This window comes from Schistocerca cancellata, chromosome 3, assembly GCF_023864275.1.
Source record: "Schistocerca cancellata isolate TAMUIC-IGC-003103 chromosome 3, iqSchCanc2.1, whole genome shotgun sequence".
Taxonomy (NCBI): Eukaryota; Metazoa; Arthropoda; class Insecta; order Orthoptera; family Acrididae; genus Schistocerca; species Schistocerca cancellata.
The window spans coordinates 782,756,898-782,768,334 of record NC_064628.1 but is presented as its reverse complement, the minus strand read 5'-3'; positions in this window follow the sequence as shown (position 1 = coordinate 782,768,334).

Genomic DNA, 11,437 nt, shown 5'->3' with positions numbered 1-11,437 from the left:
ATGATTTCTGGAGTAATAACACATCTTGGCCGACCATTGTGCGGATCATCATCTATGCTCTTCTTAACAAATTTAAATTCACTTGGCAACAGTTTAATATGAAGGAGCAGAGTCCCCTCAGTGTATTCAGGAAATCGGCATGAATGTCTTTTGCTTTCATACCTTTCTTTACGAAGTACTTAATCACTGCTCAAATCTCATTTTTCTATCTTTGCAAATCACTACATGGGAAAAACAACAGAGCCACATCACTGCCACAGCTCTCTCCCAAGAGCTTTGATGTGGCACTTGTTTACAGGCTACAGTCCAATGAATATCACACAAACAACTCGTTGCGCTAGCGCTGACCTCTCATGATGATTCTGAGAACTTTTCAAACCACCCTCGTATTATGCAAGCTCGAGTTAACTTGAATATTCACTGTTTGTGTTGTTCTGAACTACATCAAAACAGTAAAAATTTGGTGAGACTGAAGATCGACTAATTATATTTTAGATTGAAACATTGTTCTAAATTTTTAAACAATGGAAAGCCCATGTAGGAAAATCAACAGTAGTATGAAAAGGATAGAGTGCTACTTACCATAAAGATGAGACACTGAGTTGCAGACAGGCACAAAAAATAGACTGTTATAAACTGAGCTTTCAGACAGAGCCTTCCTCATAAAAAAAAACCATGCACACATTCATACGAGTAAGCACATGAAATGCACACATGACTGCTATCTCTGGCTGCTCTGTCCTAAATATAATGGTGCTGCATTGACTGCAAGCAGCAATCTGGAGTGAAAAGGGGAGAGACAGCAGGATACAGGTGAGGGTGAGCAAGGGAGGAGGAGGAGGAGGCAGTGGCATCATTGCTGCCCGGTGGAAGGTGCAAGGTCTAGTTGGTAGTTGTACAAGGCTACCAGGTGCAGCAATGGGGAAAAGGACAAGGGCAGAGTAGGGGAAAAACTGGTTGGTGCATTGGCAGAGAGTGGTGCACCAAGAGGATGAGGGGACATGTATTCTACAGTGCCTGACAGAGGGTTCATCGAACCACCTTCACAATAATTCTCTCTTGTTCCAGTCTGGAACAGTGCACAGAAAAAATTAACACCTACGTCTTTTTGTATGAGCTCTCATTTCCCTTATTTTATTATGGTGATCATTTCTTCCTATGTAGGTCAGCATCAATGTAATATTTTCACATTGGGAGGAGAAAGTTTACAAATGGAATTTCATGACAAGAACCCACTACAATGAGAAACATCTTTGTTTTAACGACGTCCATCCCAAATCTTGTATGATGTCCATGACACTCCCTCCCCTATTTCTCAATAATACAAAACATGCTGCCCTTCTTTGAACTCTCTCGATGTACCCTATTAATCCTATTTTAAGGATCTCACACCGTGCAACAGTACTCCAAAACAGGACACACAAGTGTAGTGTAGGCAGTCTCTTTAATAGATCTGTTGCGTCTTCTAAGAGTTTTGCCAGCAAAACAGCTGGCTCTAAATGTAGAAACACGTACATTAACATGAGTGAATAGGAAAACTAAACCCATAATGTTCAGATACAGTGTTACTACTGTCCTGCTTGACACAGTCACATCACTTAAATACAGGGAGGCGCACAAAATGTGTTACCATTTAGTTTTTGAATATAAACTACATTGTCAATACAAACTAAAAGGAACATATACTGCAATGAAGAGCCGTCCATGGAGATTTGTTCTAACTCAGCACTTGCACAATATGTCCACCATTTCATTTCCTAACTTCCTTCAAATGAACACTGAAGTTAGTGTTTACCCTACGGCACATGTCTTCCGTAATTTCACTGTGAGCATGAAGAATAAGTCTTCTGAGCTCCATTAAATCACGTGGATGTTTCGGGAAAATTTTTTCCTTTAGGTACCCCCAAAGAAAAAAGTCACATGGATTGAGGTCTGGACTATTGGGGGGCCAATTTTGTCTGTCATTGAAGCGACCTGGAAACCTGAGTGAAATGATCCGCATGTCGAAATGCTCGTGTAAAAACTCCAACACAGTGTTTGCAGTATGTGGCCTTGCTCCATCTTGCATGAACCACCGCGTGTTGAAGGGCAAGGCAGTAGCAAGAAGCTGTGGAATGAAGCTATTGAGAAGCATGCTCATATAACGCCCACTGTTCACAGTACAAAAAGTCCGTGAATGGAAATTGCTGCCCACGCTGTAATCCTCGGAGCATAACGTTGTCATTCATGAAGCACTTGTGGGTTTTCAGTGGCCCAAAAGCATACATTTTCTTTGTTAACCACACCGTCTAAATGAAAATGCACCTCATCTGAAAACCAAACGTTGTTGAGAGTTTCTTCCATATCCTAAGCCCACTGTGCAAATAGTAGTCTCTGCTGCTTGTGTTCTTCAGTGAGCTTCTGCACACAGGTCATCTTGTGTGAGTACATGTGGAGATCACTTTTAAGAATGCGTTGAATGGAGCGTCTGGATATTCCCTGTTGCACTGCTGCTTTCTACACGTACGGCTTCAATATTCTCCAGCGAACAAACAGGCTTAAGCCGAGGTCGCTTCACTTCCAATACTGTTCCTTCCTGTACAAATTTATCATACAACTTGTGGATGGTCCTCTTGCAAGGGACCAATCGTGTGTTAAACTGTTGTCAAAAATACCTCTGAGTCACAACAAGGCTTTACGTTTCATGAAAAAGCAACACAATTGCCGATCGTTGCTGTGTCATCAGTCTTCCATTGTCAGCCATTGCTGCTTACTAGTCTCCTAGCAGCAGTATCGTGAATTACACATCATTTCGTAACTCATTTGTTTTTCCAAGCTCTGCTGGTACTGCTGTAGAGATCCCAGCGGGATATCTAACATGCATTGTAAATTGTGAAACAAACAATTGGTAACACATTTCGTGCGTCACCCTGCATCTGGGTGTAATGCTGCAAAGCGATATGGAATGGAATGTGCCCAAGAGGATTGTGGTAGGAAAGGTAAATTGTTGACTTTATTTTATTGGAAGGATTTTCAGGAAGTGTGGGGTTCATCTGCAAAGGAGACTGCATGTAGGAAACTGGTGCAACCCATTTTTGAGTACTGCTGAAGTTTTTGTGATCCACACCAGGTTGGATTAGAAGAAGACATTGAAGCAGTTCAGAGGTGGGCTGTTAGATTTTTTACCAGAAAATTTGAACAACATGAAAGTATTGCAGAGATGCTTTGGGGAATCAAATGGGAATCCTTGGAGGGAAGGTGATGTACTTTTTGAGAAACGCTACTGAGAAAATTTAGAGAACTGGAATTTGAAGCAGACTGCAGAATGATTGTAAGTGGAACAGGAAAGGAAATGATTAGTAGTAGCACACAGTACGCTCCACCATGCGCCATATGGTGGCTTGTGGAGTATGTATGTAGATGTAGATTTAGATTTCAGGCAATAGGTTAGCGGTGTTGGTCAGTGAGGGCCGAAATTCTTTCTGTGAGTGCACAACAACCAGCTACAGTGGGGCATCCAAGATTGTTTGGTTTGTGGATTTTGGGGAGGGAGATGTCATGGAGGTGAGGAGGGAAATGGTTCTGGGAAGGACTTGAGGCTTTAATCAGGGACTGAAGGTTATCTTGGACTTCTGGGATGGGATATCTCTGACAGAGTTGATAAGTGGAGGACACAGACAATTGGCAGAGGCCTTCCATGAGATAGTCATTGCAATTCATAAAGACAGTGGTGGGACCTTCATTACGGGAAGCATGGTTAGGTCAAGATATGTTTTGAGGCTGTGTATGGCTGTCCTTTCTTCTTCTGAAGGGTTGGTGTTCTTAGAAAGTGACCTGTGGAAGGATGGTGACATCAAGTTGAAGGTAAGGAATTCTTGGAATGCAACCAGAGGTGGTTAGGTGGACAGTTGGATTGTGGTATGAATTGGGAGAGGCAGGGTTCAATGTTGCCAATGGCGTTGCCTCAGTGGTAACACTGGTTCTCATCAGATCACTGAAATTAAGCACTGTCAGGCTGAGCTAGCACTTGGATTGGGGGAAGGAGAGTAGGCCTTTGACAAGTTAAACTTGGTTAAATGTGGATGTAAGGCTGAAGATGAGGGCTCTGAATATGAGTCCAACCAAATATTCTCCATACAGATTATGCAGCTTTCTCCATGGTTCAAAATGGAGTTTTATATTATGCTGTAAAAGTCCATAACATATTGCCATGGGCATCATGCACAAAGCTAAAAATATCACCAAATATTTATAAATGAAATAAAAGAAAACCCCAGTAGTTACTTCTATAATTTATCAGTATACTTACACTCAAGAATGTTGAATGTAATTTGTGTGTATCTCTAATACTTGTATTAGATAGATCAGTACACAGACATGTGACAGTGGTCTTTATAAGGTTACATAAATGCTTTGTTTGAAGTGTTAGACAACACAAGCGGCTAGTAGTATAGGATGAAGAGCAGTGGCTTAATTCAAAGTAGCTGTTTTTCCTCTAACATACATTTACAAAGTAATCTAGAAGTATCCAGAATGAGATTTTCACTCTGCAGCGGAGTGTGCGCTGATGAGAAACTTCCTGGGAGATTAAAACTGTGAGAGACTCAAACTCGGGACCTTTGCCTTTCACGGGCAAATGCTCTACCATCTGAGCTACCCAAGCACAACATACGTCCCATCCTCACAGCTTTACTTCCACCAGTACCTCGTCTCCTACTTTCCAAACTTCACAGAACCTCCTGCAAACCTGCATAACTAGCACTCCTGGAAGAAAGGATATTGTGGAGACATGGCTTAGCCACAGCCTGGGGGATGTTTCCAGGATGAGATTTTCACTCTGCAGCAGAGTGTGCGCTGGGTCCCTTCCTAAGAATACCAACCTTTCAGCAGACAAAACAACAGCCCTACAGAGCCTCACCTAGTCATCCTACCTGCAGACAATTCCACCACTGTCATCCTGTAACGCTGCGACTACCTGGCAAAAGGCATCTGCCAATTCTCTCACTTCTCCACATATAAACTCTGCCAAAATTATCTCACCCCAGAAGTCCAGCATAACCTCCAGTCCATGCTTAAAGGCTTAGGCCATTCCCAGAACCTCTAACGTGAATCCATTTCCCTCCTCACCCCTATGACACCTTGCACATGTAACATCTACATGCTTCCCAAAATCCACAAACCCAACAAACCTGGACACACCATTGCAGCTGGTTATTATGCCGCCACTGAAAGAATTTCAGCCCTCATTGACCAACACTTCCAACTAATTGCCCAAAATCTAACCTCCCACGTTAAGGATACCAACCACTTATGTCACTGACTCTCCACCATCCCCATCCCTTACCTCCTGGTCGCCTACTTGTCACTGTGGATCCCACTTCCCTACACACCAATATCACTGATGCCCATGGTCCTGCCACTATTGAAAACTACCTCTCTCAACTTCCTTCAGACTCCAAACCCACTACCTTGTTCCTGATACATCTTACTAACTTTATCCTAACACTCAACTACTTCTCGTTTGAAGGGAAAGTATACAAACAAATCTGCAGCACAGATGTGGGCACCTGCATGGGATTGTTCTGTGCCAACCTATGTGTGGATTATCTAGAGAAAAGCTCCCTAGCTTCTCAAACCGCTAACCCCTGATCTGATTCAGGTTCATTGATGGTATCTTCATATTCAGGTCCAAGACCCCTTATCCTCATTTCTTCAAAATGTCAGCACCTTCTCTCCCATCCAGTTCCATAGGCCCTCCTCATGCCAGCATGCCACTTTCCTGAAAATTTACCTCCTCCTTTCTGATGACTCCGCCAACAGCACCTACACATCAACAGCTGCCATCGCTTCCACAGAAAAAATATCTCTCCCATACAATCTGGCCAGTTGGGGAGGCATATCTGCAGTGACAAGAACTCCTTTGTCTGGTATTCTGAAGATGTCAGTAAGGCCTTCACAGACAAGCACTGTCACTCAGACCTAGTCCACAAACAGATTTCCTATGCTATATATCCCCATACACCCAAAATCGTGAACTGTCCCACCACCTGCAAGAACCAGCTAAAAAGGAGTGCCTTCATCACCCAATACTACCCTGGAGTGGAACAACTGAACCACATGCTTCATCAGGGCTTTGATTATCTATCATCATGTCCTGAAATGACAGACATCCTACCCAAGATCATTCCACTCCTCCTGAAATGGTGTTCAATTCCCCACCAAACCTCCACAACATCCTTGTCCATTTCTATGCTACTCCCAATCCCAACTCCTTCCCACAGGGAAAATATCCCTGTGGAAGATCCAGTGGCAAGACCTGCCCAATCCACCTGTCCAGCACTTTCTATTCCAGTCCTATCACAGGCTTATCCTACCCCATCAGAGGATGGGGCACCTGGCAAAGCAGCCATTTCACATACCGACTAGGATAAACAGCCACCAACATACTGTGACCAAAAGCAAAGTGGACCACTCTGTGGCACAACATGTAGCTGAACATAACATGCTTGATTCAATGGCTGCTTCACAACCCAGGCCATCTAGACTGTCCCCTCCACCACCAGCTTTTCTTAACTGCACAAGAATTACCCTTACAAAACATCTTCCACTCCCAAAATTACCCTAGTCTCAACCTATGATAAACTACTGTCCTCACATCGGCCACCCTCCTGTCCTATCACCTCCTCCTAGTTCACATTGACTCACCCTCATTGTGTGCCACTCTCTGCCAATGCACCTACCAGTCATTTTGCCTCTCTGCTCCTCTCCTTTTCTGCTCCTAATCCCCTCTTTCCCCATAGTCTCCTGATCCTGCACCTGGCCTTGTTGTGCCACCTTCTAGTCCCTGCGTACTCTGCCGAACAGCATTCTTATGTTCGCCCAGTTGTAATGTGTTCTACTGAATACTGGCCGCCATCATGTGGCAAACCTGAATCTAGTCCATAATACCGCAAATGACCACAAAACCCATAAAATATATGTCTTCACATTACTCTTGTTTAAATACTTTCAACTAATAGCAGTAATCAACATCCATTTGAGGTCTTTAATTTTTGTTATTAAAAAAAGTATTTGTTGACAGTTGTTCACATTTGACTGGCATGCTGTAATTTAAAAAAACATAGTGTTTTCAGTTAAGATTTAATCATTGAAGAAAAAAGATAAACATGTATAAATCTTCATGGTTATTGCTTAGATACCAAATAGAATGATGAAGTTTTGTGCTCTGCGCATTAAAACTGCACTTCAGTACTTATGTAACATATCTTCTCAGATTAGTATTTTCCAAGATGGTGGTGAGGCTTCTACACAAGAGAGAGACCATGTCGACTACGGTACTGTAGTGACATAGAGAAGACTACAGCAGTGTCAAGTGTGCAGTTGATTCGCTTGACAATCTGTCAACAGTGTTCATGTTCTGGCCACCAGGAACATTGTGACTGGTTTCTCCTTGTCACATTGCAAAGTTCTGTGACTATTAATTTTTGTGTTTTAATTCTCACCTGGCTGAACACATTTGATGGTACACACTTGTATGTTAATTAGTTACACAAGTTTCTCTATAGGATGTTCCACATCTGAATGAGTGTGATTGTCCTGAATAAAACACTGTCTCAAGATACTGCTTTACATTTCACATCTGTCCTTGTTGTATTAGAACTCAGCATATATATGAAGTTTGCAACTCAAGAAACAGACTTTGACAGTGGTAATCCCAATGTGATATAGCTAGAAGAAATAAAGTCAGCAATACAGAAGCATCATGCTGTATTTTTAAGAAACAGGAAATTGTGAAATGGGGCATTGTGGTTCACACAGGTAAAGGCAAGTTATCTGTGTGCTGGAGTGACTATGGGCTCCACTAAATTTGCACCAGTTTTCAGCCAATTAGATCATCATTACTCAGCAGAGGTGCAAAATTTAATAATCTCACCTCTAGATATAGACGCATATTCAGGCTGAGTTAATTCATAGTGTGTGAGCTTTGGAAGGCGAATGAGTGAGACAGGTACTGACACAGGAGGGCATTGGGAACAGGAATCTATCCCAGTACCTCTGCCATTTATGAAGCAAAGTCAGCACATTCATGGTACCAGATATATTGTTACAAACATTATGGAGCAGTCAGAAATGTCATAGAGGACCTGACAGACAGGATTCAGGATGCAACTGTGCCGACCAACTGCACTGCAGCCATGATGGCAGGCCACAGCATATTGATAGCTATATGTGCAGATTATGACAGCCCTACAAACAAGGTCAACATGCTGAGTGAACAGGTCAGTGAACAGTTCTCTTACCTGAAGGCTCGGGGGCATTTCTGTAAACAATTGAGAAGCCATTGCTCCATGAACTTCTCAGTATCAGATGATATTCCCCAGCCATACACTTGCTGGTATCACCGAAGGTTCAGAGACCAGGCGCACAAGTGCACTTCGTCATGTCCTTTCCTCAATCAAAAATGATAGTCTGAAGTAGGCACACCCAATTGTCAGTTGCTGTTTCTGCACCTCTTCATACTAGACCACAAGACAGGATGAAAATTTTTATTGGATATTGGTTCTGATCCATGTATTTTGACACAAACCTCTTTACACAAGTATTGGCCACCAGCCTTATTACATCTTTCTGTGGCTAACAACTCATCCATCATGACTTAAGGAATGCAACACGTGGAATTATATCTGGGATTAGGGAGTGAGTTTATGTTGAATTTTACTATGGCAGATGTAATGGAGCTGATCATCGAGACTGACTTTAGAGCATACTCTCACCTGCTGCCAGACTTGACCAATGCAGGCTCATCAACAGCATCACCAGTCTTTCTGCCAAATGATTTTGACACATAACAGTGGTACATGATGCCAAGCTGATTCACTCAACAGACAGTAGATGCACTGAGCTACTGGGGTAGTTCTCAGGTATTACGTGTCCTCCAGGTGCCTGAAAAGAGGTACATCATAGCACCATACAGTGTATTAAAACTACCTCAGGTCTACAAATTTCATGCAGAACCAGATGCCTAGCTCCTGACCATTATGCCACTGCAAAGGCAGAGTTTAATTCTGTGTTGAAATAAGGCATCATTCATCCATCTGACAGCCCACAGTCATCGCCTCTATATTTGGTCTCAAAGAAGGGTGGTGCATAGTGCCCATGCAGGGATTATCATGCCCTTAATGCTCAGACAATAACATATTATTACTCTGTAGCACTACTGAGTGACTATAACATGTGCATTACGTGGTGCAACTGTATTTGGCATGATAAGACAATGCAAAAGCTTATACCATAATTCCTGGAGCTGAGAAAGGCATATTGAAGACAGCTATCATCACACCATTTGACCTCTTCAAAAGCTAATTTGTGATATTTGGATTAATAAATGCTGCCCAGACACAGTGAAAATTCATAGATTTGGTGCTACTGGGTTGCCATATTGTTTTGCATATCTTGAAGCCATCCAAGATTCTTAGGAATTCTCAGTTTCTATCAGCACCATCTACCTCATTCAGCAGAACTTCAGGAGTGTCTTATCACAGTATTGTCTAGTCCTATAGTTAAAGGAAGAATGCCAATAGTGTTGAAAAACACTATCAACACTGCTTTCAGATCAGCTAAATAAAGCATAGCAAATGCAGCACTTATTGCACATCTGGCATTAGAAGTAACTCTTGCACTTGTAATAGATGCCAGCCAAATCACAATTGGCACTGCGTAACAACAATATATAGACAATACCTGGCAGCCCCTTGCATTGTACTCACATAAATACTGCCCAGCAAAATGAAAGTGGAGCATGTACGACCACAAATCACTCACAGTTCGTGAGTCCATAAAAAATTTTTGCATGCTGTTGGAAGCAAGGGAATTTGTAATTTATGCAGACTATGTCTTTCGGAAAAATAATTATAAGTGCTTGCCAAGGCAATATAATCAATTGGAGTCCATCACACAGTTTAGCACTGATGCACAACGTATATCAGGAATTGATAACATCATGATGGACTGCCTTTGCTATGTGAGCAGTACCATGGAGGTAGTCTTCAACTGAGACTTACCAACATCAAGGACATGAATGCCAAACTATATTGTGAGGTTTCAAATGGTAGAACTCATCCATTCATACCTTCTGCATTTTGTAAATGTACTTTCAAAAGTTTACACAACTTATGTCACCCGAGCATCAGGGCAATGATTAAGTTAATAACTAGCTGTTCTCTGTGGCCAGAATACAATAAGCTTGTCAAACCTGGGCTCGTGCATTCCCACAATGCCAGTGCAGCAAGATTTCTCACCATATCCATTCCCCAGTGGGAGATCTTCAAGACTCAACAGCATGATTTGCACATGTTCACATTGATGTTGTAGGACCATTACCACTACAGACAGACAGACTGTCTTTTGACAGTGGTTGATCATTTTACTCAATGGCCAGAGGCCTCCTAGTGGATAATATTTCAGCTGAAACACTTGCCACTGCCTTTCTGTTGCATTGGGTATCCCTCTTTTGTTGCCCGCTTCACATAACAACAGATCGAGGATATCAGTTCGAGCCCAAACTACACTCCTGGCAATGGAAAAAAGAACACATTGACACCGGTGTGTCAGACCCACCATACTTGCTCCAGACACTGCGAGAGGGCTGTACAAGCAATGATCACATGCACGGCACAGCGGACACACCAGGAACCGCGGTGTTGGCCGTCGAATGGCGCTAGCTGCGCAGCATTTGTGCACCGCCGCCATCAGTGTCAGCCAGTTTGCCGTGGCATACAGAGCTCCATCGCAGTCTTTAACACTGGTAGCATGCCACGACAGCGTGGACGTGAACCGTATGTGCAGTTGACGGACTTTGAGCGAGGGCGTATAGTGGGCATGCGGGAGGCCGGGTGGACGTACCGCCGAATTGCTCAACACGTGGGGCGTGAGGTCTCCACAGTACATCGATGTTGTCGCCAGTGGTCGGCGGAAGGTGCACATGCCCGTCGACCTTGGACCGGACCGCAGCGACGCACGGATGCACGCCAAGACCGTAGGATCCTACGCAGTGCCGTAGGGGACTGCACCGCCACTTCCCAGCAAATTAGGGACACTGTTGCTCCTGGGGTATCGGCGAGGACCATTCGCAACCGTCTCCATGAAGCTGGGCTACGGTCCCGCACACCGTTAGGCCGTCTTCTGCTCACGCCCCAACATCGTGCAGCCCGCCTCCAGTGGTGTCGCGACAGGCGTGAATGGAGGGACGAATGGAGACGTGTCGTCTTCAGCGATGAGAGTCGCTTCTGCCTTGGTGCCAATGATGGTCGTATGCGTGTTTGGCGCCATGCAGGTGAGCGCCACAATCAGGACTGCATACGACCGAGGCACACAGGGCCAACACCCGGCATCATGGTGTGGGGAGTGATCTCCTACACTGGCCGTAGACCACTGGTGATCGTCGAGGGGACACTGAATA